The 26,845-nt window shown below is 36.6% G+C and overlaps 1 long non-coding RNA gene across 4 annotated transcripts in view; it reads right to left on the bottom strand.

The window, feature by feature from the left end:
* LOC139038728 (uncharacterized) overlaps nt 1-26,845 on the bottom strand; it is a 526,586-nt gene that overhangs the window by 377,718 nt on the left and 122,023 nt on the right. For all 4 annotated transcript variants that reach the window (XR_011491844.1, XR_011491846.1, XR_011491843.1 and 1 more), the window contains exon 2: nt 6,128-6,233. This is a non-coding gene — a long non-coding RNA (uncharacterized lncRNA). The remainder of the gene's footprint in view (nt 1-6,127; nt 6,234-26,845) is intronic.

Below are 26,845 nucleotides of genomic sequence, written 5' to 3'. Positions count from 1 at the left end.
AGATGATGGATGTTCACTAAATTTACTGTGCTGACCATTTTGATGTATGCAAATTAAATCATTATGCTGTATACCCTAAAGTTTTAAGGTGCTATAAGTTAATTATATCTCAATAAAACTGGAAGGCAAAAATAAGTAGGAGATTGTCATTTTCAATATACTTTAATGAAGATCGAGGCTTGTCCCCAGAAAGCACTAACATTTATACTCTTTAATGTTATCAGTTAAGTTTTAGCTCTGACTGATAATATCAAATAAATAGACTGAGATTAACTAGGTAGATAGGTAGGTAGGTACATAGGTACATAGATAGATATGCAAAAATATTTTAAAGGCATGGGGACACTAATTTATCTGAATTAATTAAGATAATTTTATTATCCAAATGTTTGTCTCATCCTTACATCAGGTATCCACAGTGATGGATGGCAGGTTCCCTTCAGATCTTTAAAAAAATGGAACAAGCAAATATATTAGCTATAATATTTTCTCATAAAAAATTTTGTTTAATATTTTTTCATAAGTTAAAAAAATGCTAATCCCATGTGGAACTTAATTTCAGGATCACCTTATTATCCATTTTGAGCATCACTCACATTTCTCAACAGCACCTACCCCCACCCCTCACATCATTCTTCCCTGTTAAGAAAGTAACCAGCTCCTAAAGACGTCAACTGGTCTTCTTCTGGAAGGATGGGGATTCTTGAAGGGGAATCAACATAACCAAAGTAGCACAAAGCAAAAACCCAGTTTCCCTGGCAGCTGTCAGAATCAGAGAGATTTGGCGGAGCTCTTGCCTAGGCGAAGCTGAGCTGCCTATGAGAGTAAATATCCTGACACAGCAGCGACTACAAAGTGCTGGGTTTTTTTCTCTCTGTGCATTGTGTGGGTTGGAATTTTTCATTTCATACTTCATTTGCACCTGCTGAGTGATGCCACAGGATGGCAATACGTTCCATCTCCTAGTGCGCAGAAGTAGCACATTACGCATAGCAGTAGGACCCACGCCACTCATCAAGGCCCCGGCCTAATCCTTGTTTTGAAGTGTGTAACTATCTTCCTTTTGCAGTCTTACAAGGGTGATAGAAGGAAAAGTGCTACGATTTGATTAATCAGAGTACAAAACAAAAAGTACCCTGCAATTCAGTCTCTCTTAATTATATGTACACACCAAAGCTGTAGTTTTCATCAAATGCTCTTTGTCGAGAAAAAATAATATCCTCTAAAATATGGAGAGTAATTAACAGATACTCAGAAAGTGAGGAATGAGAATCACAGTTTTGAAAGGTTGGAGCTATCCAGGTTCTGACTTGTATGATAAATATTTTTAATTTAAATATTTATCAAACATGCAAACATGATTCGAAAACATGAGCACATTAATGTTCACAACAACCTAACTATATTTAGCAGCCCCACCTTTCAGTTAGGATGTTCTCACATTTGCTCATAGAGACGCATGTTTAAATTACTAAACACTGCCTCAAATGTAGGCTTGGTGGAAGATACGTATTATTATTCAAGTTAAATAACTTCTGAAAGAAAGTCAGGAATGAAAATAGAGAACCCAGGTTTATAAACCACACCTTCAAAGAGATCCAAAGACACCTCTGTACTCTTGAATGATTCCAATTAACCCATCCTTTGTAAACTACAAACACTTAAAAATAATAATGATCTACATAAAAAACAAGTGTTCTGCTCAGAGAATAAAATTTACTTAAAAGTATGTTAATACAGGGCTTCCCTGGTGACTCAGACGGTAAGAATCCACCTGCAATGCGGGAGACCTGGGTTCGATCCCTGCTTTGGGAAGATCCCCCGGAGGAGGGCAGGGCAACCCACTCTAGTATTCTTGGCTGGAAAATCCCCATGGACAGAGGAGCCTGGCGGGCTACAGTCCATGGGGTCTCAAAGAGTCAGACATGACTGAGCGACTAAGCACAGCACATGTTAAATACAATACACAAAGAATGCTATTAATAGTACTGCGCTGGCCACAAAGTTCATCTGGGTTTTCCCACAAGATGTTATGAAAAACCTGAATGAGCTTTTTGGCCAACCCAATATATGAAATACATGATTATATAACATCCTGCTTACTGTTATAGAACAGTAGATCATTTCATAAGTAAAAGATGCCTCATGATGAGGTGAGCAAGGATATAGAATGGAATAGAATAGACTTAGAACTTCTGCAAGAAACTCTGAAAGAGAGGCAGGAGAATTAATAAATACAATTCTTTATTCATGTGAAGATTGCCAAGAGATCTGCAACATCTGAAAAACTTGTTATGATGTTATACTGATATATTATAATTATTATAGTGATTAAATAGTAGCTAATTCACTGATAATCATGAGATTTAAGTGAACTTGTTTTCAAAGTAAATACAAAAAAGCTGCTGAAAGTGCAAATGTCCCTTCACCATTGCATATTAGTGTTTTCAGTCCTATTGAGAGTGAATCTCAAATATTTGTGGATTCAAGTTCCAATAAAAGAGTATAGTTAGGTCCTAGGAGCACTGTTGTTAATGAAATATTAGCTAAGTGTTTTGGTAAAATGTCATAAAACTCCACCAAATATCAATGATCAATATTAAGGAATTAGAATAAAATAAAATGAATGGACTTAAATAAAATGAATTAAGGAATTAAATATAATGAATGTACAATTCACAACTTGTTCACAGTTGAAACTGATGAATCAGAAATGGGGTCATCATCTTGAAGTCCTTAGGAGAATTATTATAAGTTGCTGTAAACTGAAAACTAATATCAGTAGGTTACCATCTTTAGCTCCATTAATTCATTCATCCTTTCAACAAAGGTTTCTTGAAGACCTGCTCCATCTCAGGCATTGAGCTGGTGTCTGCAATAAATAGCTGTATTGACCCTTCCCCGACCCTACACCCAAGGACTTTACACTCTAACACAGAAGATAAATGGAAACTTGAATCCATTACTGCAGTTTTATAGGCTTCTAGGGATGTTAATCCATAAACGTTTCTGGAGAAGACACACACCAACACATCACAACCATCACCGCTTTTGAGCAATATTTGCCTCTCTTTCACAAACAATTTGATTAGGGAATCTCACTGACTATTGTTAAACATCCCAGATATACTTCTAGTAGATTGGTTTATTAAAATATGAAATAGTATTTGTTATTTCTCTATATTTCTTTTCATCCTTTTCAATGAGGTTGTTCTTTTTTGCTTAGGGACTGAAAGCAGACGCTTTTCTCAGAATAAACATTTCTTGCTGCCTTTTGTAAAAACCTAAACTCTTTGAAGAGATTATCCCAAGTGTGCTAGACAGGGAAGAGAGAAAATTGATTCTTCTGAGAGCCATAAGAGAGAAGAAAAAGATGGCCCTGAAATAAGGAAATGGTAAGAAATGTGCAGTCCCCTAGAAAGCCTGTGCCAGTCCACTGGGGAGGTGACAGCATCTAGAAGGTGACAGCTTTGTGATGTGCAGAGCATGATTCCCCCACTATGAGAGTGGGAGAGAGGATGTAACCTTGGGGGACCTGAAGAGGCCATGCAGGTGCCACCATCGGCATTTCAGAGGTAATCGGGGGGACTGACAACAAGACGAGATTCTATCATGTCTAAATAGCTCACAGAAACCAGAGAATTTGAACAGCTTTGCAGAGAAATGGGACTCTCAGGAACAACTGGGGTTGAAATGCCCTCAGAAAAGATTTGATTTAAAGAAAGTGAGGTAATGCAGTTCTTGCTACTTGCATCTGTGGGCTAAAATTCATATTCTCTACAGAACTATAACTCATTTCTCCTGGTTCTATTCCTTAAAAAGAATAATGTATTAATCACATGGCACTTGTTTTTTATTTCATTTTTCAGTAGTCACTTCATGCACATGGTACAAAATTAAGACTTGGCAAGAATTTAAAATAACGTTCTCCCAGAATAAACCCATAGTTAATGCAGAGGAAATTAAATCAGAGGGAAATTAAGTCTCTCTTTCATGTGACGCCAGTTTTGGAATTCCTCATTGCTGAATACTTGAGTCACAATCTCACCATCCATTGTGTGAGTGCGTGGTTTACTTTCTCATTATTTTCTTGATTTCTTTTTACATATACCTACATTGAGGTACTCATTCATTCTTTTTCATATGGCCATATTTGACAAGATGATTTCTAGACTTTTTTCTCTTTTGACAACACAGAGTTGCCAAACCTACAAAGCTTGAAGTGACCTACAACCTGTTGTAGCTAACAGAATTGTCTACTAGGAAAGGATTCTCTTCAAGGTGTATGTTTTAATGGTGACCTATTTTAGACAGTTCTACAGCCTAGTAAACATTTTGGGAACAAATTTGGAAATGAATCTAGACTATCAGTCAACTTACTAACAACTATAAAAGTGGCATCATCAAAAAGTCTACAAATAACAAATGCTGCAGATGATGTGGAGAAAAGGGAACCTTCTTTACTGTTGATGGGAATATAAATTGGAACAGACGCTATGGAGAAAAGTATAGAGTTTCTATAAAAAACTAAAAATAGAACTATCATATGATCCAGTGATCTTACTTCGGGGCATATATCTGGACAAAACTATAATTCAAAAAGATAAACATACCCCACTTTTCATAGCAGCACTATTTACAAGAGCCAAGACATGGAAGCAAAGTATCCACCAACAGATGAATTGATGAAGATATGATATATATACATACACACACACACACACACACACAAAATGGAATATTACTCAGCCATTAAACATAATGGAATAATGTCATTGGCAGCATCGTGACTGGACCTAGAGCTTATTATACCAAGTGAAGTAAGTCAGATAAAGACAAATATCATATGATATCACTTAGTGTTGAATCTTAAAAAACTGACACAAAAGAACTTATTGACAAAGCAGATATAAACTCACAGACACAAAAAATAAACTTATGGTCACTAAAGGGTAAGGGGTAGGGGAGGGATGTATTAGGAGTTTGGGTTTAAAATATACATACTACTATAAACAAAATACATAAATAATAAGGACATACTATATAGCAGAGGGAACTATACTCAACATCCTATGATAAATCATAATGGAAAAGAATCTGAAAAAGAATAGACAAATATGTGTATAACTGAATTAATTTGCTGTACACTTTAACACAAAATTGTAGCTATATTACAATACATTTTTTAAAAGAGTCAGGAAATAAGGGACTCACTGGCTACCTGCAGAGAGGATGGGCAAACTAAATCCCCAGCTATCTATGTTATGACTAAGGATCATTTGCAATGAAACTGCTTTACACTTAATTCCAAAAAGGCTAAAAAGGAGTTGCCCATTCTGGGCTGCAGTTTGCAGACAGCTTTGACTGGAGTTGCCAGAGAGTTGATCTTACTGAAGAGGAGAGTAAGGGTGTCCAATACATCCCCAAAAGAGCTTGCATGGAAAAGGATGTGGAGTGATTGCTCCTCCAAATCATGATAGGCTGAAGTCTCACATGAGGGGAAATGCTTTTGGGAGCCTCATATATCCAGGTAACATTCCCAGACCAAATCAGGAATTCTAACTGCTATCCCCATTAAATGAACTTGAAGTCAAAAATAAAACAGAGACTAGGGAATGAGTGGGGTTGATTTGTAATTTAGAGGCCACTTGGTCATCAAAAATGAGTATTAACCACACAACCTTGTATTGTGAAATGGAAAGGTTGTTATGTCACCATACCTTCAATCGCCTTAGGATCTGAGAAAAGGCAAATGCAGAAATGAACCCTTGTCTCAGAAACAGGGTTCAGAAGATGACTTTGACTGAAATTATAGGTGCTTCAGTAAAGCTCCCTATGACTGCTTATTTCAGACAATAACTTTGGGGCATATTTATGACACCGAGTTTTCACATATAGACTTGAGAAGAAAGGGAGATGTTTCCATATTTGTTTTAGTACCCTAAGGAGGAAGGACCATAGAAGTCCCTGAACAAGCTGATTTTGATGGGCATAATGAGTTTTGAACATTGCACCAATGTGTGAACTGGAAAATTTTGCCAAAAACCTTCCTGCAGTGTTGGATAGTTAAGCCCTGATCATTGGGTACCTAAATCAGAAAAAAAGAAATGAGTGTCTTAGAACTTACATGTCTGTTTCTGTGCCCAGTCACTCAGTCGTGTCCAACTCTTTGAGACCCCATGGATGGTAGCCCACCAGGCTCCTCTGCCCCTGGGATTCTCCAGGCAAGAACACTGGAGTGAACATAAAGAAAAAAAAAAAAGAATACTAGAGTGGATTGCCATTTCCTTCTCCAAGGAATCTTCCCCACCCAGGGATCCAACCCACGTCTCCTGTATTGGAAGGCAGATTCTTACCACTAAGCCACCTCTCTATATCTTTAAAAAGCCAAACTCCAGAAGTCACACATAAAAGATATTTGTCATAAAACACATACACACAAACTTTTCACCTTGAGGAACCATGATCCAATAATGTATTTAATAGGTGAGTTTACCTCTTCAATGAGATTTGTGTTTGTCTCCAGCTGGGCAACTAATAATAAGTCTAAAAAGGATCATTTGGTGATAATATTGATATCATCATTAATATATAAATTACAAAAGAATCCTTATACTTAAAAGATATAGTGAAATTAACGCTTGGTAAATATATTCTAAGTCAGAAGAATGTTAATACAGGGTTGGAATCAGTCGAGCTTTGTAATCTTCACTAAAATGAAAAATGTTTACACAGAATAACCTAATTTAATATATGGGAAGTCTCATATAAAATAATAAGCATCAAGCATTTCTTTAAAGGCTTTGAATCTAGATAAAATAACTGATGATAAAAGCTTTTGTTAAGCCCTTGGTACACATATAAGAAAAGAAATATCATATTTATAACAGAAGTTGGATAAATTATTCTTAAGAATAAGAAAGTATTTGCTGCGAAAATTGCAGCTTCAGGAATAGAGCTAATCTTCACAAAGATTCCTAGCTGAATTACAATCAGCTCTATCCTTAAAAAAAAAAAAAATAGAGATATGTTGGGGCTGTATGGCTTTTTTGTTCAATCAGTGGATTTTTAAATCTACATTAATGAAGGCACTAAGGGAAAAAAATTAAGGATCTGGCAATAAAGAAAAATTTGTAAATTGCAGAGTAGTCATTTGGGTTCCTAGTCATATGTCATTTTATGTTTCTATAATATTTAAAGAGTTAATGCAAAAAGGATTTGCAGCATTTTCCTTGAGCATTGAAGGCTCTAGCAATAATTTTTGACATGCAAGACATTGGACAGATATTTGAAAATTATTACTTGAACCAAGCAGGACAAAGGAGGAAGAAAGAGAGAAAGAAACAGGTAGAAATGCAATCTAAATGTGATATTTGTGGATGATTTTGAGTTTTTTAAAAATAAAAGTTCTAAATATATGATGGTGTTTGTTCATCAGCTAACAGCCTCTTCCATCTCTGTCTCTGTATCTCTGTGCACACATACAAACACAAGGTACCTAACATCTGTGGTCTCTGTTTTACTCCAACTAAACTTATCAAAGGAAGCTGGCATTCATGATGCTAGGGCATTTGTCTTTCCTTGGAAACATAATTTTATATTTGGTATAGTTATCAAAAATAAGCATCTTTCAGAAGGACTGGATATTCTTAACAGGCATATTGTAACTGGTGTCAATTTTAGCTGTTTTTGTTTTGAAGCCTTTCTTAAATAATTCAGACTTATCTAAAAATATAAAAACAGTAAATAAATACCTATAAACTCAAAACACAGCTAAAGAAATGAAATATAAATACAGTTGAAATGCCTTTGCCCCTCTTCCGAATGACATTCTCCTCCCTCCACCTAGGAAGTAAAAGTCACTCTGAATTAAATGTTTATCATTTCCATGTGTACCTTTATATTGTCACCACTTATATAGTGGCAGATTTTACTTTCCTGGACTCCAAAATCACTCAGATGGTGACTGCAGCCATGAAACTAAAAGATGCTTGCTCCTTGGAAGAAAAGTTATGACACATCTAGACAATGTATTGAAAAGCAGAGACATCACGTTGCCTAGAAAGGTCCGTATAGTCAAAGCTACGGTTTTCACAGTAGTCATGTATGGATGTGAAGCTGGACAATAAAAAAAGGCTGAGTGCTGAAGAATTGATGCCTTTGAACTGTGGTACTGGAGAAGACTCTTGAGAGTCCCTTGGATAGCAAGGAGTTCAAACCAGTCAATCCTAAAGAAAACCAACCCTGAATATTCATTGGAAGGATTAATGCTGAAGCTGAAGCTCCACTACTTTGGCTACCTGATGCAAAGAGCTGACTCATTGGAAAAGACCCTAATTCTGGGAAAGATTGTAGGCAGAAGGAGAAAAGGGCAACAGAGGATGAGAAGGTTGGATGGCATCACCAAATCAATGGACATGAATTTCAGCAAACTCTGGGAGATAGTGAAGGACAGGGAAGCCTGGCATGCCGCAGTCCGTGGGGGTCTCAAAGAGTTAGACACAACTTAGTGACTGAACAACAATAATATGTTCTTAAACAATTGTCATAATATTGGGTGTATTCTTTTCCAAGGAGTTTTTTCTCACTCAGCATTATGTATGAAAGATTTACCCATAATGATACCAATGGTTCTAGCCTAGTTCATTTGTTTTTGTTGCTTTAATGTATTCTGTCATATGACCCCTTCCACAGCGTACTTATTTATGCTGCTGAAAAGAATTCTATTATCTCAATGTTTTCTGTTTTAAGCACTGAGCTCTAAATATTCCTGTACATATCTCTTGCATAGATACACAATATTGTCTCTTGGGTACATATATGGAAATTCCTACCTCTAGAAATTGATGGATTGAGTGTACCAACATGGTCAAGTTTATTAGGTAATTGCTCTTTCTCTAAAATGATTTTACTAATTTACAGTCATAGTAGCATTGTGTGAAAGTTTACCTTGTTGCATATCTTTGTCAACATCTTATTGGGGTAATAATCAGCATTTTATATATACATCCTATATGTAATAAACTTTCAAAAAGGATATTTACAAAGTTGCATGCCATTTCATGTATTTAACTGGCCTATGAGATGTCATCTTCTTGTTTCTCATATTCTTTTCCCATTTGCCACTGGAATGTTTCACTCTTTTACTACTGATTTATAGAAAACATTGACATATTCTTGGTAGTAATCCTTGTCAGCTCTAAGCCCTACAAATGTCTTCATCTAGTCTGTTCATTTCCTTTTTCTGTTTTTCACAGTCCTTTAATAAATATAAATGTTTACCTTTGCCATAGTCCATTTTACTGACTGTATCCTATATGTTCTAGGCTTTGTTCCCTATTTAATACATTCTGTTATTACAAAATAAAGAAAGATCTTTGTTTTCCTCACAAAGTCTTAAAGTTTTGTTTTTATTTAGGTTTTTATTCAGCAGAGAATTATTGTTGTTACAACTTCTAATGAAAGATAAGAATCCTGTTTTTTTCTATGAGAGTAATTTATTTTAAAAATCTATTATTCTTCTTCACTGATTTGATAAGCCTTATTTCTCATCTATCAACTTCAGATATATAAACACACATACAACTCTGTGTCTGAGCTTTCTATTTTTCCCATTGGTCTATTAATCTTTGCCCTTATCAATACTGCCTTTCCCTAGTTACTCTTACTTTAAAATGTCTTGATGAATTGGTAAGATATCTCCCCAGGTTCTTTCTTCATAACTGTCTGTTTTCTCTTTGTTCTTCCATGAGTGTTAGAATCTTTCTCAAGTTCCAAGAAAACATTGGTAAGATTTTATTGGAATATTGCAATGAATTTATTCACAAATTTGGAGATCATTCACATCGTTAGTATCTTGACTTTCTATTGCATGCAATATCTTCTTCATATATTTAGTTCTCTTTATTTACTATCAATAAATTTTTATAATTTTATCCATAAAAGTCTTCAACACCTTTTGATAGATTTATTTCTACTGCTTTATATTTTAATTTTTTTCTAGATCTTACATGTAATAAACCTTTAGAAATCGCTGATTATTTTTAAAAAGCTAGTTAGAAATTTTCTTGGGTTGTCTACTACTCTCAAATATAGAGAGTATTATTTCTTCTTTTTCAATTATTATGTTTGTTTATGTCCATCTCTGGGCTTCCTGGACTGGCCAGTACAATGCAAAATAGGGCATACTTTTGTCATGACTGGTTTCAAAAGTAATGCTTCTAATGTTTCACCACTATGAGTGAAACTTGATATACTGATATTAAGAAAGTTTTCCTCTCTTCCAACTATTCTAAAAAGTTTTATCATAAAGGAACAGTGAATTTTGTTGACTTCTCTTTGTTTTTATTGAGATAATCCTGCAGTTTTTTTTCTTTATTAATATATTAAGGTGATGGATTTCATTAATGTTTTTACCAATAGTAAATCACTCTTGCATTCCTGAGTTAAAACCCTTAAGAACAGGATGCATTTTATAGACATTTTAGAATTTTGGTTATTATTTCATTGATTTAGGATTATTTGCTTCTAAATTGATCCAATAGTCTAGCTTATAATTTTTCACTTACCATCTTATCTGATTTGGTTATTCTATTTTTTAAAGTTGGGCAACCTTCTTGCATCTTCCAGTTTCTAAAACAGTATGCATATGGTAATACTGCAGTTATCTATTACTTGAATATTTGATTTGTCTGTAGAACTAGTTTGCTTGGTAGGTGGGTAGAAGGGGTAAGGGGGATAGTTAAGTTAATTAGTGGTAGATATTTTAAACACTGTTTCAATTTATTGAATAGCCAGAGATCTTTTCATGCTTTCTATTTCTTGAGTCAGATTTTGACAATTTATATTTTCCTGATAAATTGTCCCTTTCACCCAAGATTTTAAAGTTATTTCAATAAGATGACTATATTTTTTAATGTCCACATTCTGTGTGATTATGTCATCTTGGTTGTCTGTTTATTTGTGCCTTCTCTCTTTATATTTACTATATCTCTAACTTCTTAAGTGGGACACTGAGCTCATATTTTTCAACCGTTTTTTGTAATAAATTTCTTTCTGAACATAGTTTAGCCAAATCCCATAACTTTTGATACATTGTATTTTCTTTATTTTTCAGTTATATTATCTAATTTCCATTGTGATTTCTCCTGAGTGATAAAGAACTGTGTTTTTTCCAAACATATAAATGTGTTTTGTTTTGCTTTTCTGATCAGTTCTTTCATGGAGAAATTAGCACTCTAAAGGCACAGGCTTTATTGAAGAAGTTTGATCCCAGTGTCACCTCATTCAGTCCTAAGTCCTTCACTCCTTTTTAAGTGTAGCAACCAAAACCCAGTCAGCTGTGGACTGACAACACCCTCAAAACAGTCTTTGCAGTTGGACAGGTTATTATTTTAGTTTTCAAACAATATTTTGGCTTTCCTTGGGCCCCTGTGGTCCTTTCTTTCCTATGAGCTAATTTATATTTTATACATATATATATTTATATATATATATTTTTTTTTAATGTTCTATAGCAAGAAGCTTTCAGACTCTCTAGTCAACCACATTGCCAAGAACAAAAGTCTGAGGATATGCTTGTTACATGTTGTACTTTGGGGAAAGTGTAAGGCCAGGATGTTTTTTCATACTAGTTCTTTTTGCTTAGTAAATGTAATTCTTGGTTAAATACTAATATATTAATGGGACCTTTATGCAGAGGACTACATCTATTTTATTTTAGTGAGGATTATAGCTGATCCTGATTCTCTTGGCTCTTTAGTGTATGCATAGATGTGTTATATCTACAAAGCTCCTTGGACTCTGGGACCTATATACTCCTCCCTTGTGCCTTAGAACATTTTAACATGTCAAAAGTGTATTTATGTATGGCTCCCTCATTACGTAAAAGAGGTAAAATTACTTAGAAAATATAAGAGAAAGTAAAATGTGAAGAAAATATGAAGAGAAAGTAAAAATAACTAGAAAGATTAAGAAAAGGAATACAGAAGGAATGAGGAAAATAATAAATCCAAGGATAAATTTGTACACCAATGCAATGCTATATTTTGCTATAGTTACTAGAAATGAACCAAATTTGCTTTCCTAAAGGGAAAAAAAGTAAAGGTGGAAACATTATCCATCACAAGAATCAAAATGTCCCTAGGATTAAAACAGACCAATTGTCAAAGTATTGGATCAAATACAATAATTGTAATAAGGCAAAGCCACATTTAGCCCTGGGTAAATTCTAACACACTATTATATAAGCCAAAGCATCTGCCTTGAGCAAAAACAAAGAACATTTAGCCAGCAAATGTCAAAGAAGGAAACAGAAATTATAACTCAAGAGATATTATATGTTTTCTCTGTCTTCCATTGAGTTTAGATGAAGGCATATCTTCTATGGAAAGTTTGGATGTAATTTTCCACAATAGACTCATTAGGTAATCTCTAAAACCCTGTGTCTCTGCATGATATCAATGGACTAATTCATATCGAATATCCATAGGTCATACTGTGGAAGTATAATCAGCTTGGTTTTATGGCAAAAGGTGGTATTCAGGCTTTCATAGATAGAAAATCAAAGCTATATAATAAAAACTCTGTTAAATTTTTTAATCATTGAGATTTTGGGATGTTCTGTAAAGCTTATTGTGTTATATTCTGATATGTGAAAATAAGGGCTAAGTAATATACACTGGTTCCAAAATCACTGTGGACGGTGACTGCAGCCATGAAATTAAAAGACACTTGCTCCTTGGAAGAAACATTATGACAAACCTAAACTGTGTTAAAAAGCAGAGACATCACTTTGCCAACAAAGGTCTGTACATAGTCAGAGCTATGGTTTTTCCAGTAGTTATGTATGGATGTGACAGTTGGACCATAAAGAAGGCTGAGAGATGAAAAACTGATGCTTTCAAAGCGTGGTGCTGGAGAAGACTCTTGAGAGTCCCTTGGACAGCAAGGAGATCAAACCAGTCCATCCTAAAAGAAATCAACCCTGAATATTCATTGGAAAGACTGATGCTGAAGCTGAAACTCCAATACTTTGGCCACCTGATGCAAAGAGCCAACTCATTGGAAAAGACCCTGATGCTGGGAAAGATTGAAGGCAGGAAGAGAAGAGGATGACAGTGGATGAGATGGTTGGATGGCATCATCCACTCAATGGACATGAATTTGAGCAAACTCAAGGAGACAGTGAAGGATAGGGAAGCCTGATGTGCTATAGTCCATGGGGTCTCAAAGATTCAGACACGACTAAGGGACTGAACAACAACAACAATTTACACTGTACACAGATGTATATAGAAGATACGGAGGAAGAAGTAAGTGGAAGTCAACAGACACCTTAAATTTTATTCTCTGATGGCCTGGTACCTCTGAATAATACAAATCACACTAATTAAATTAAAAATACAAAAGATTAAAAAACACTTTCAAAAAAATCACAAAATATTATGTAAAACTCTATGTAAGCAGAGGTACATATTAAAAGCAAACTAGTTTTAGGGAGGTTGCTGCTGCTGCTAAGTCGCTTCAGTCGTGTCCGACTCTGCGCGACCCCATAGACGGCAGCCCACCAGGTTCCCCCGTCCCTGGGGGGAACACTGGAGTGGGTTGCCATTTCCTTCTCCAATGCATGAAAGTGAAAAGTGAAAGTGAAGTCGCTCAGTCATGTCCGACTCTTCCCGACCCCATGGACTGCAGCCGACCAGGCTCCTCCGTCCATGGGATTTTCCAGGCGAGAGTACTGGAGTGGGGTGCCATTGCCTTCTCCATTTAGGGAGGTTAGGACCAGACAATAAGGTAAAATTTTGCTACTCTGGGTATACATTGAAAGATATATACTTTCAAAAAGGCAAGTTTTCAAAAAACTTTAAGAAAGAGATGAAATGACCAAGAGGTGCTAGAAATGCATGATATTTTAAAAATTATATGTGTGCTAAGTCACCTCTGTTGTGTTCAACTCTTTGAGACCCCATAGACTGCAGCCCACCAGGCTCCTCTGTCCGTGGGATTCTCCAGGCAAGAATACTGGAATGGGTTGTCAGGCCCTCTTCTAGGGGACTTCCAGGGGATCTTCCTGACCCAGGGATGGAACCTATATCTCTTGTGTCATTTGCATTGCAGGCGGATGCTTTACCGCTGAACAACTGGGGAAGCCCTACGTGAAGATAGTCAAGAGAATAAATAACCTGAATGCTAGTAATGATACTAACTTACCTTAATTGAATTGTTAATAGAATGCTTGGGAAAAAGTCATAGGGACAAAGAACGGAAGGCCTTGAGATTGTGTTGAATCAAGACAGTGATACAATTATAGTAATTCTTACTACTTCACTACAAAGTAATAATATTTTCCAAGAGTATTTTGAAAATGCATTTTGAATGTATTTTTGAAGTCTAGAAGCCAGGTATTTAATATACCTGGTTGGTATAATAATCATATAATAATCAAAGTTCAATTAAAACCAATATCTATGAAATGGACAGAGAAGGAGATTAATCTCTTTAACATTAAACACAAAAAACAGTATTTGCTTCAAGGTAAGGATTAGAGCTATATCCAGAAAAGGAAAGAGAAAAATAAATAATGCTGCCTATGTTTTCACTAGAGAGAACTATGAGGTTGTTGGCACAAATGATAATGAAGAGGAGAGTTCTGGCTGGTGGAGGGACGTTAAATCTGTATTTGCAATCTCCTACTAGCTCATTATCTATTGCAGCAATGTTCAGGAAAGACGAACAGGTTTAATTTTTCAACCAGGGAAAAGGACAGTAATTTTTAAAACGAAACAAAGAAATTTGCTACCATCTTGTGGCAACTTTGAAAATTACAGTATGCTTTAGTATTTGCACATCTCCAAAAGATTTTTAAACATAGTCCTCTAAACAATTTCTATAAAGGATTCTCACAAAATCATTCTACTCACTTAATTATATGTTTTCTATATTAAATTTAAATTTCAACTCCATTAGTAATGAAGTAGAGAAAATATTAAGGGAACACATATTCCAGTGTATATTTTTTTAATGTTTACACAAAAATACACAAACCAAGCAAAAATGCATTTCAGTGACACAGTTCCTTGTAATCAACTACAAAATCTGGGGCAGAAAAAGTAACAGGAACTGGAAATTTGGGGGGCATAAGATAATGAGACTTAATGCTTTGAAAAGCTCCATAATGGTACTGAAAATGCTGACCTCTAGCTTTACCTTTGTATTCAATAGCCCTGTGACTTAATGAAAGCTATTTAGCGGCTGATACCTTTCCTTCAAGATTCCCTGGAGTAGGAACTAACAAGCCGCTCCAGTATTCTTGCTTGGAAAATTCCATGGACAGAGGAGGCTGGTGGGCTAGAGGCCATGGGATCACAGAGTCAGACACAGCTGAGCACACATGCCCACACACACACTTTTCCTTCTCTTTGAATCTGTTTCACGGAGGTGAGGTCACATGAGCTAACACATATGAAACTTAGAAAACTAAAGCTCTGTTTAAAAATCAAAAGATAATGAAACTAATGAGATAAGGCAGAAAATAGTGTTGGATGTGTGCCCAAGTGGGGAAGGAAAAATGAATTGAAAAGAGATCTTTTGCTTCATGTGGAGCTGAATTAGAGCAGCTCGGGATATAGATGGTTTGTTTCTAATAAATATCAAATACCTGTCATGTGAGAAAGTATGAAGAAAATTTGCATATGAAGAGCTGTCCCCAAACACCTGACAGTCTAATGGGCGATACAGGCAAATTTTAAAAAATTGTAATAAAAAGACATGAAAGTGCTCAAATAAACATTCAGTGAGAGGCTCCAATATAAGTATGGATCCATTATCTTTTTATTTAAATTTATCATAATAATAGCTTGCAGTAGAAAGTGGCAACCCACTCCAGTATTCTTGCCTGGAAAGTCCCATGGACAAAGGATCCTGGCAGACTACAGTCCATAGGTCACAAAGAGTCAGATACAACTGAGCATATATTAAGAATATTAGATTGTGGAATAAGGCATAGGAATTAATTTCATGAAATAAACACTGACTGTGGCTATCTGATGCTAATGGGATAAAAGGTTACACATCTAACAAGTTACACACAAAAAAAATTCCAAAACATCTTTGTATTTCATGTAATCAGTGTTGTTTCTTCTTCAGGGAAAATCATGAATTTCAGTATTTAATACAGGTTAAAAGAAAACACCCACTAGATCAGGTGCGTTGAATAACCCAGAGACTCACAAATACTGCCTCATCCTTCACCAAAGGTCTCTGGAGCATGTCCACGAGCAGTATGAGCCCACTGACTTACTTCCAACGTGAATTAGGAGGACTAACCCTAATCTGATTGACAATTATTTTTACTTAACATCTGGGGCAAAAATAGACTCAGATATAAAGAAATGCAAATATGACAATTTCTTTGAGAAAATAAATCATGTCTAGACAATGTCTAATAAAACTAGTCTTTTTGTGTCCTGCCATTTATGTAAGACAGTGATGCTGGGAAAGATTGAGGGCAGGAGGAGAAGGGGGTGACAGAGGATGAGATGGTTGAATGGCATCACTGACTCAATGGACATGAGTTTGAGCAAACTCTGGGAGATGGTGAAGGACTGGGAAGCCTGGCATGTTGCAGTTCATGGGGTGACAAAGAGTTGGACATGACTTAGGGACTGAACATATATACATGGTAACTCTTCTAAAAGAAATATAAATCCAGTGCTAGAACTTGAAGAAAAATGTTAATCTATATGTAAAAAATGTTAAAATGGGCATTTTGACCGGCATGATAAGACAATGGATATCAGACACCAAAATGAGGTTCTCAATCACGATGCAAAGATTCAAAGAAAAAATAATTATTGCTTCTCTGGAGCCATAAAGCCTCTTTTCTGAAATATTTCAGGAAGGATGTTGTGCCAGTCAGGGTTCTTCAGAGGAAACAAAACCAACAGAATATATTGGGGAGAGAGAGAGAGAAGGAGGAATGGAGAAAAGAATTTATTATACAGAACTGATTAACGCAATTATGGGGCCTAAGAAATCCCATCGCCTACCATCTGCAAGCTGGAGGCCCAGGAAAGCCAGTGCTACACTTTCAGTTCAAGTCTGAAGCCCTGAGAACCAGGTTAGCCACAGTAGAGGCCTGATCCAAGTGCAGAATGCTGATATCTAGCTGAAGTAGTCAATCAGAGTGAAACAGTACTCTCTTCCTCCACCTTTTCATTCTCTAGAGCGCTTTTTTTTTGTTTTTTTTCATTTATTTTTATTAGTTGGAGGCTAATTACTTTACAATATTGTAGTGGTTTTTGCCACACATTGACATGAATCAGCCATGGATTTACATGTGTTCCCCATCCCGATCCCCCCTCCCACCTCCCTCCCCATCCCATCCCTCTGGGTCTTCCCAGTGCACCAGCCCTGAGCACTTGTCTCATGCATCCAACCTGGGCTGGTGATCCGCCCCACACTTGATAATATATATGTTTCAATGCTATTCTTTCAGATCATCCCACCCTCGCCTTCTCCCATAGAGTCCAAAAGTCTGTTCTATACATCTGTGTCTCTTTTTCTGTCTTGCATATAGGGTTATCATTACTATCTTTCTAAATTCCATATATATGTGTTAGTATACTGTATTGGTGTTTATCTTTCTGGCTTACTTCACTCTGTATAATGGGCTCCAGTTTCATCCATCTCATTAGAACTGATTCAAATGTATTCTTTTTAATGGCTGAGTAATATTCCATTGTGTATGTGTACCGTAGCTTTCTTATCCATTCATCTGCTGATGGGCATCTAGGTTGCTTCCATGTCCTGGCTATTATAAACAGTGCTGCGATGAACATTGGGGCACGTGTTCTCTAGAGCTCTTAAAGGATTGGATGATGCTTACCCAAACTGGGAAGGGTCATCTGCTTCACTGGCTCAGTCTGCCAATTCAAATGGTAATCTCACCAGGAAACACCTCACACACACACCAGGAGATGATGTTTGGTAAAATCTGTGGACAGCTTGATTCAGTCAAGCTGATACATAAAATTAACTATCTTAGATATATATTTCATATTTTTTTTAATTTTCAAAAGGTAATATACTGTATTTTATTATATAACACCCTTGGTGAATATTATATATATGTCAATATTTCTGCAGCAAAATGTATGCACATTCTCAAGTAGAATAAGATTATAAATAGCCTCATGTTAGTTTCAGAGGGGTATTATTGCCAAATAAACATGTAAGACATATGGACATCTATATCTATATATATATTTGTATGTGCTGTGCTAAGTTGTTTCAGTCATGTCCAACTCTTCACGACACTATGGACAGTAACCCACCAGGCTCTTCTGTCCCTGGGATTCCCTAGGCAAGAATACTGTAGTGGATTGCCATGCCCACCTCATTTATTAGAGAGAGAGAGATCATGGCATCTGGTCCCATCACTTCATGGCAAATAGATGGGTAAACAGTAGAAACAGTGTCAGACTTTATTTTTTTGGACTCCAAAATCACTGCATATGGTGATTGTAGCCATGAAATTAAAAGACACTTACTCCTTGGAAGGAAAGTTACGACCAACCTAGATAGCATAATAAAAAACAGAGACATTACTTTGCCAACAAAGGTCCAACTAGTCAAGTCTATGGTTTTTCCAGTGGTCATGTATGGATGTGAGAGTTGGGCTGTGAAGAAAGCTAAGCACAGAAGAATTGATGCCTTTGAACTGTGTTGTTGGAGAAGACTCTTGAGAGTCCCTTGGACTGCAAGGAGATCCAACCTGTCCATCCTGAAGGAGATCAGTCCTGGGTGTTCATTGGAAGGACTGATGCTGAAGATGAAACTCCAATACTTTGGCCACCTCATGCAAAGAGTTGACTCATTGGAAAAGACCCTGATGCTGGGGGGCATTGGGGGAGGAGAAGGGGATGACAGAGGATGAGACAGTTGGATGGCATCACCAAATCGATGGACATGAGTTTGAGTAAACTCCGGGAGTTTTTATGGACAAGGGGGCCTGGTGTGCTGCGATTCACGGTGTCACAAAGAGTTGGACACGACTGAGAGACTGAACTGATCTGAACTGATGGAGAGAGAGAGAGAGAATGTTTGCTCATTCTTTACTTTTTTACAGCTTCTTAAATTTCAAAATTATAGATAATTATAAACCAGTAGTTAAAAGCCACATATATAATACTTTATCTTCTTTCAACATAAGAAGGAAAAAAAAAAAAAAACAATTTGAAGATGGTTTCTTTGGCGAAGCAAGAGAAATGGGATAATACTTCCTAAATCAAAGTCTAATCAGAGAAGTTTCCACAACAATTCTCAGGAAATAAGCCTCTTTGCTTAGGAGGATATGATGGACTGGTGTGCAGCTCTTGCCTTGAGAACTCAGAAGGCAAGAGCTAAATCATCTAGGAGAAGAGGTGGTTGCATAGAGCTCAGCCTGCACCCCCAAAATGTGTCAGGACAAAGTATGCACAAGAACATGAGATATTTCTAGGCCTAAATAGCAAAATCACCTAGAAGTGTGTATCAGTGATCTATTGCTGTGTAACAACCGCATACTGTTGCTTAAAATAACATCTTCATTTACTGAATCTCCCCATCCAAGCTGGCACATAACATGTAGCAGAGTTCCATGTGCTATGCAATAGGTTTCTGTTGGTTATCCATTTTAAATATAGCAGTATGTATGTGACATATATATGTATGGCTGAATCCCTTCATTGTTCACCTGACACTATCACATTGTTAATCAGCTGTATCCCAACACAAAATGTTTTTGGTGTTATAAGAAATAAATAAATAAGAATTTTTTTTTTTAAGTCTTATATCCTCAGCTTTGTGGACTGACTGGGAAGTCAGCTGCCTTGGATGGGGCAGGAGCGTGGAAGGGTGGCCTCACTTACATCTAAGGAGCCTCAACTGAAGTGACAGAAATGTTAGAATGGCTGACCTGGTCTTCCTCTCTCCAAGTTGTATTTCATCTCAGGCTTCCTCACATGATGACAGAAGTATTTCAAGAGAATGAAACCAAAGCTTAGATGTCACATAATGTCACTTCTGGAACATTCCATCCTATCAAAGCAAACTGCAAGGCCAACCCAGATTCATAGAATAGGGAGGTGGATTTTGCTTCGTGGTAAGAGGAACTTAAAGAATTTAAGGTTGTATTTTGTATACCACAAGGGACAAAAGGACTTCTGCTGAGAGAACATGAAAGCAAATCACAAAATTCCCAAGGGCCAAAAAAAGCATAAGTGATCAGTGCAAGGAGAGTTCATTCACCTTAATCAGAAAACTGGATATTGAGTGTCCCCCACAATGGCAGCCTTCCAAGAGCCAATCAATGTAAACACCAAGAGAAGCAACAACCAAAGCCAGAATCCAAAAACACCCCTGCTCCTCTTCCCCACCCTTTCTTCCCCTGCCTCAACAGAGTTGGGAAAGTCAGTAAAACAAGAAAGGGGAAAACAAAGGCTTACCTGCAAAAGACCCCAACTTGGGAGAAATTTAATTTAACTCAGTTTCAAAGTTTGATTATAACATGGCACCAGCTAGACATCATATTAAAAAGCAAAGACATCACTTTGCCAGCAAAGGTTCAGATCAGTTCCTCTGATGGACAGTCATCTCCATCTCTTTGCGACCCCATGCACTGCAGCATGAGGCCTCCCTGTCCATCACCAACTCCTGGATTTCAAACTCATGCCCATTGAATCAGTGATGCCATCCAACCATCTCGTCCTCTGTCATCCCCTTCTTCTTCCACCTTCAATCTTTCCCAGCATCAGGGTCTTTTCAAAAGAGTCAGCTCTTAGCATCAGGTGGCTAAAGTATTGGAGTTTCAGCTTCAACACCAGTCCTTCCAATGAATATTCATGACTGATTTCCTCTAGGATGGACTGGTTGGATCTCCTTGCAGTCCAAGGGACTCTCAAGAGTCTTCTCCAACACCACAGTTCAAAAGCATCAATTCTTCAGTGCTCAGCTTTCTTTATAGTCCAACTCTCACATCCATACATGACTACTGGAAAAACTATAGCCTTAACTAGACAAACCTTTGTTGGCAAAGTAATGTCTCTGCTTTTTCATATGCTGTCTAGGTTGCCAACAAAGTTCTGTCTAGTCAAACACAGGTCCATTTAGTCTAAGTTATGGTTTGTCCAGTAGTCATATACAGATGTGAGAGTTGGACCATAAAGAAGGCTGAGCACCAAAGAATTAATGCTTTCAAATTGTGGTGCTGGAGAAGACTCTTGAGAGTCCCTTGGACATCAAGGAGATCAAACTAGTCAATCCTAAAGGAAATCAACCCTGAATATTCATTGGAATGACTGATGCTGAAGCTCCAATACTTTGGCCACCTTGCAAAGAGCCGACTCATTGGAAAAGACCCTGATACTGAGAAAGATCGAAGACAAAAGAAGAGGGAGGCAGATTAGATGGTTAGATAGCATCACAAAAGAGACAGTGAAGGACAGGGGAGCCTGGTGTGCTGCAGTCCATGGCATCGCAAAGAGTCAGATATGACCTAGCAACTGAGCCACAACAACAACCAGCTACTTTTAATTACAGGATAATAACTATATTTGAAATTTTAAATGACCATGACTTTTTTTCCCAAAAACAGAGCTGAAAATCATGGACCTGCCTGAATTTTCACTGATGAGAGGGAATAACTGCCTCTACTGAATAAATACTAAAGGGAAGGTGAATGACAAAAGTAAAGATACTTTCCAGGTGACTGTTTTTGTTACTGATCTTGAGATTGATGCTTCAGCATGTGTTTTTAGTAGTGAGAGGTATAATCCATATCCCATCAGATCTGTTGGTTCAAAGTATTTTCTTGAAGAAATAATGAAGGAAGAGAGTCCTACATTGCCCAAAACCACAAAATATCTTGAAATTTAGCTTTATCTTTGTCCTCTCCCAGAGTTTCAAGTCTCAAGATTCTTGCTCAGATCTTCCCTGACTTAACTCTATAAACACTATGACTTATTTTTCTCCTGACTATCCTGTTCATAAAACTAGTATCTTTTTCTTCCAGGGGTGGTTACTTGCCAAGCACCCATCCACAGCCACACACATCTGATTTAGAAAACAGAGATTCTACAAGGGTTTAATTGGAAGGAAAATAGATCCTGCTTCAAATTTTGAAACCAAGCTCTATAAGTATTAAAAGAAATTCACTGAATACATTAAGAAGGTTATTCTAATGGCCATGTGCAGGATAGCTTCAATCAGAATGTTTTAAAAGATAATAGAATTCAAAGTGACCTAGAGAGAATAGGGATGATATTCAGTTACAGACAAATTATAGAAAATTATAATTAACTTAAGCATGGAGAACCATGCTCTGCAGATAAAAAGTGATAAATGACTAGTCAGAGCTAAAGAGAAAAGAGTCTACTTTTAGAACACTGTAATACTCATGAGTAAATATGATTTGAAGAAGGTATATTTGTATTAATCAAAGTTTAAGAAATTCAGGCTTTCTCAAATCTCAATATATTGTGACAGATTAGAAAAAGATGGTAAGGCTGCAATTTGAAGACGCTATCTTTATTAAGATATTATCTTAAATAATTGTCAAAATACTCCAGATGGGCAAAAGCAAGATCCTAATGTGTCAAATTATCAAAATTAGCCATTTACACTGATAAAATTGTCAAGCTCTTCATTTAACTTAAATTGGCTATAATACACATTCAGAATTGTTTATATTTATAGAATAATACTGTATACTGTACAAACTCTCCAACATTCAATTCCCTTAGAAAGTATTAACAGAGCATCAACTATATAATACACTCTTTATTGGGCACTAAGAGATATTACTTATAAAACAGAAATGGACCATGACTTGATATTTTGTAGTCTGGGATTCTGACAAATAAACAGAAAATCATGAAGTTCCAGGACATGTACTGTGATAGAGGAATTACAAGTTGCAGTGGGAGCACATAGCAGAGAATTGAATCCGTATTTGAGAGAAGAGTGGGAGTCAGGGACACTTCCAGGGGGAAGTTATATTTAAATAAAAACTCTAAGACTCAACATGTAAAAATAATGATACAAGTGAAAAACAAACAATAATTTACATCAGAGGGGATGAAGATCATCTTAAGAATTGAATCAGTGTGAAGAGAACAGGGAAACGTGACAAGAGACAGAGAGAAGACAGAGCTGCATCGTGAAGCTGGGCTAATCAGTCACTGGGGATGTTAGGCAAAGGTGTGACATCATTTGATGGGAAGTTTTGAAAGATCGCTCCAGTTTCAATGTTGAGGATAGAATGCAGAAAGCCACGAGAGGAAACTAGGGTCATGAGAGGAGGCTGTGACAAAAATCAAGGTAGAAGATGGTAATGACCTGGGCTAGACTGGTGATAGCTGGGAAAAGAAATGGAGGGATTCAAAGATAGGGATTTTAGAAGCAGACAGTGTACATCTGCACTCTACTCTCTCCCAGATAAAATGAGGCTGTAGATGTAAAGTATTAACAGTGCTCTGGTGTATATATTGCTTGCTTTATAATCATGACTTCAGCGTCATGGGAGACGATGAAGGACAATAGAGAACAGGTTGGGGATCTGCTGTACTACCAAAAAAGCTAATACCATATCTGAAAGTTTTAAGCCTCAAAGTTCACAGCAGTATACTGCATTTTTCCAGATGATGTATTTTTTACAATTCATAAATAGTTCAGTCTTCTAACTCAATGCCTGAACATAGGAAAATGGAGCAAGAATCTAGAGTTTCTCTTCTTGCTCAACGGTTCTTATTTTTCAATCAGGTGAAAACAGTAAATGACTACTGAGGGTTATTGTTCTCACCCCATTTACTTCCTCCAACTTCAAGACCTCTTGAATCCTCTCTAAACCCCTTCCTAGCATTTCCCCCTTTGTGGTGTTTCCCAGGCCTTAGTTATCCTCTGATCAAAGGTAGTTTTTACTCCCCTTTGTTCCCAAGTAGGAACCTGACTGTTGCTACTTGGGAAAGAACAGTCCAATGAGGTTGAAATGAGCAAAGACAAATAATTAGTAACACCACCATGCCCCACATTTAAGCCATGTCCTCCAATCCATGTCTGAATTTTGGATGTATATCTCTCAGTCGATTTATAGTAGGGAAGGAAAGAGGCTATTATTGGTCTGCCAAAACCAAACAATATACACCAAGCAAAATATTGGAAGAATATTACATGTCTTAAGGATGTTTCAAAATTATAATTAAACATTTTAAAATTATATAAATAATATCAAGTAGGTGGTTTATAAAATGTATTTGTTTGACAACCAATTGCTGAGTTCCCACCACATGTGAAGCATCAAGGATAGAAGGATGAGAAAAACAGACACGATCTCCATTGTTTAGTGGGAAAGACCAACATTAAGCAAATAACCAAAAATAAATGTGAAACTGTAATGGAGACACTCATTGAAAACGAGTGTTATATTGTATTTTGAAAGCACATAAGAGGGAGACCTGAGCTAGTCAGAAAGATCAGGTTAGGCCTCCCTTTGTTGTTCAGTGGCTAAGTCATGTTTGATTCTTTGTGACCCATGGACTGCAGCCAACCTTCCCTGTCCATCACTATGTCCAGAGTTTGCTCAAACTCATGTCCATTGAGTCAGTGATGTTATCTATCTCATCTTCTGTCACACCCTTCTCCTCTTGCCCTCAATCTTTCCCAATATCAGGGTCTTTTCCCATGAGTCTGCTCTTTGCATCACACCTTCCTAAAGAAACAGAAATGTAATTCAAATCTGAAGGAAAATCTTTCCACTTGAAGGGACTAGCATACACTTCAGTGCCCAGAGTGTAGACTCCATTTATATTATTTCAAAGCTCTGATTTCTTCCCTTCCGTATGAATTCATCGAAAATGAAAACAAAAGCAGAGATATATGTATACAGATCACATAGGACTTAAGAAGTTCCTTTCCAAAGGAGCTAGCAGGGCAGAACATCTAATCCTGAAGCTAGCTAAGAAAAAGTCTTACTCAAAATATCACCATCAAAGGACCAAAAACTCAAATGTCAGTATGGGTCATCGGCCTGGAATTATAGGCGTTAGAGTATGAACATTAGGAAAGCAGTATACTGTAGCTACCAACAGGAATAAATAAAACATTGAAAGATAAATTGTTTGATTAATTTCAGCCTTTCTGAAATATATGTGGTTTCTGAATTTCAGCTATACCTTATTTGGGGGCACAGCCTTAAAGAATGTTTTCATTAACTTCTACAAGCTTATTCTGACACATAAATACTAAACCATGGTTATCTTCCAGGATGAAACAGCTTTTGCATCTGTATGTGCAGCTGTATCCAGCAAATCACTGAACCCTAAAGCAAACTGGAAAAAAAAAAAAAAACATGACCTCTGCAGAACAGAACTAGAATCTTTTCCCAACAAACTCATGCTTACAAAAAACAACTTCTAAAATAAGTGTGATATATGGCTAGGGACATGCCATGGTTCAATTATGGTATTTATTTGTTCCTTTAAGATATTGTTAATTTCCCTACTTCTGAGGTCCCAATGTAGTTGTAGATGGCAAGATTATTTTGATTATGTAATAATTTGTAAATGCAATAAAATGCTATTCTGAAAGTACTGTGCACCCTGCCTGTTACTGCTCCCCAAAGGACTTAAATAAACTTTATCAGTGAACACTTCTTCCAATTGCTATTTACCAAATGTGAAACTTGAGCTAAAAAAGAAACTTTAATAAAGCCAAATTTAAAACTACCATGCTTCATTCTATGCAAGCATGACATTTAAATTAATAGCATCCATCTCCATCCCTTAGGACATATAACTTTTTAAACTACAAATGGTGTATATTTATTTTTTTGCCTTTCTTCCTCTGATCAGACATAGTTATTGGAAATTTTGAGATAGTGTCAGTATAGCTGTTCTACTTCATCACCACCATGTTGAAGTGAAAAATTAACATGGATTTAAGAAAACCCATTATATCATTAAGGAACTATCAAGAAAATAAATAGGTGATGTGTTATCTTTACTCCATGAACAAATAATGCTCACATGGTGCCCTTGACGCTTTTTTAAACCAGTTCTGATCATGAAAAGGGAAACACGTAAAATGTGTTTAACCCGTGCCAAAAAGTATCTCAGCTTCTGGGACATTTGGTAAGCTTTATAGCAAGAGAAATATTGCATATAAAGGATATCACACCCTGTGTTTTAGCTCCTTATGCCTAAATCCTTTGTCAATTATAAGCCATATAACTTCAGGCAGACAAAAGAAAAATAATCCGTATCACGTTGAATGCCAGGCGGTGGTGTTTACGAGTACCTCCTTCTGTGTTAAACGACTCAAATATCTGTCAGGCATGCTACATTATAGCCATAGGAAAACCTCAGTTCAGGCTGTGTGCCAGGCAAAATGCTTTGTCTAAGACCTTGTCAATCAGGCTGATGGATGAGTTCAATATTCTAATGAGTTAGATTCTAAACATGTTTCTACTTTGCCAGATCTCTGGATCACATCAGGAGGTGCAAAGCTCAGGCAATTGGAAGGAATAAGATCATTTTTAAAGGACAGTTCTTCTCCTGACTCATACAAATGTGTGGGTTTTAAGCTATCCTGGTGAGACGGTCTCCTACCCCTTTGTAATCCTTTTTTACATGCTTCATTTAACAGACTAATTTCCATTTACTCAAAACAAATTAATTCCAAACAATTTGCAAAGGCTACCATACTTCTGAAGAGCATTAGTTACTGTTAGCTTTACATTTTGCATAGTCAATGTCTACAATCAGTGGGTTTGCAGACATATTATTTAGTGAGTTATATTTGAGGGGGTGCT

Source organism: Odocoileus virginianus, chromosome 16, assembly GCF_023699985.2.
Source record: "Odocoileus virginianus isolate 20LAN1187 ecotype Illinois chromosome 16, Ovbor_1.2, whole genome shotgun sequence".
NCBI classification, from domain to species: domain Eukaryota; kingdom Metazoa; phylum Chordata; class Mammalia; order Artiodactyla; family Cervidae; genus Odocoileus; species Odocoileus virginianus.
The sequence above is the reverse complement of the archived record's forward strand: the minus strand, read 5'-3'. Positions and strand labels throughout refer to the sequence as shown.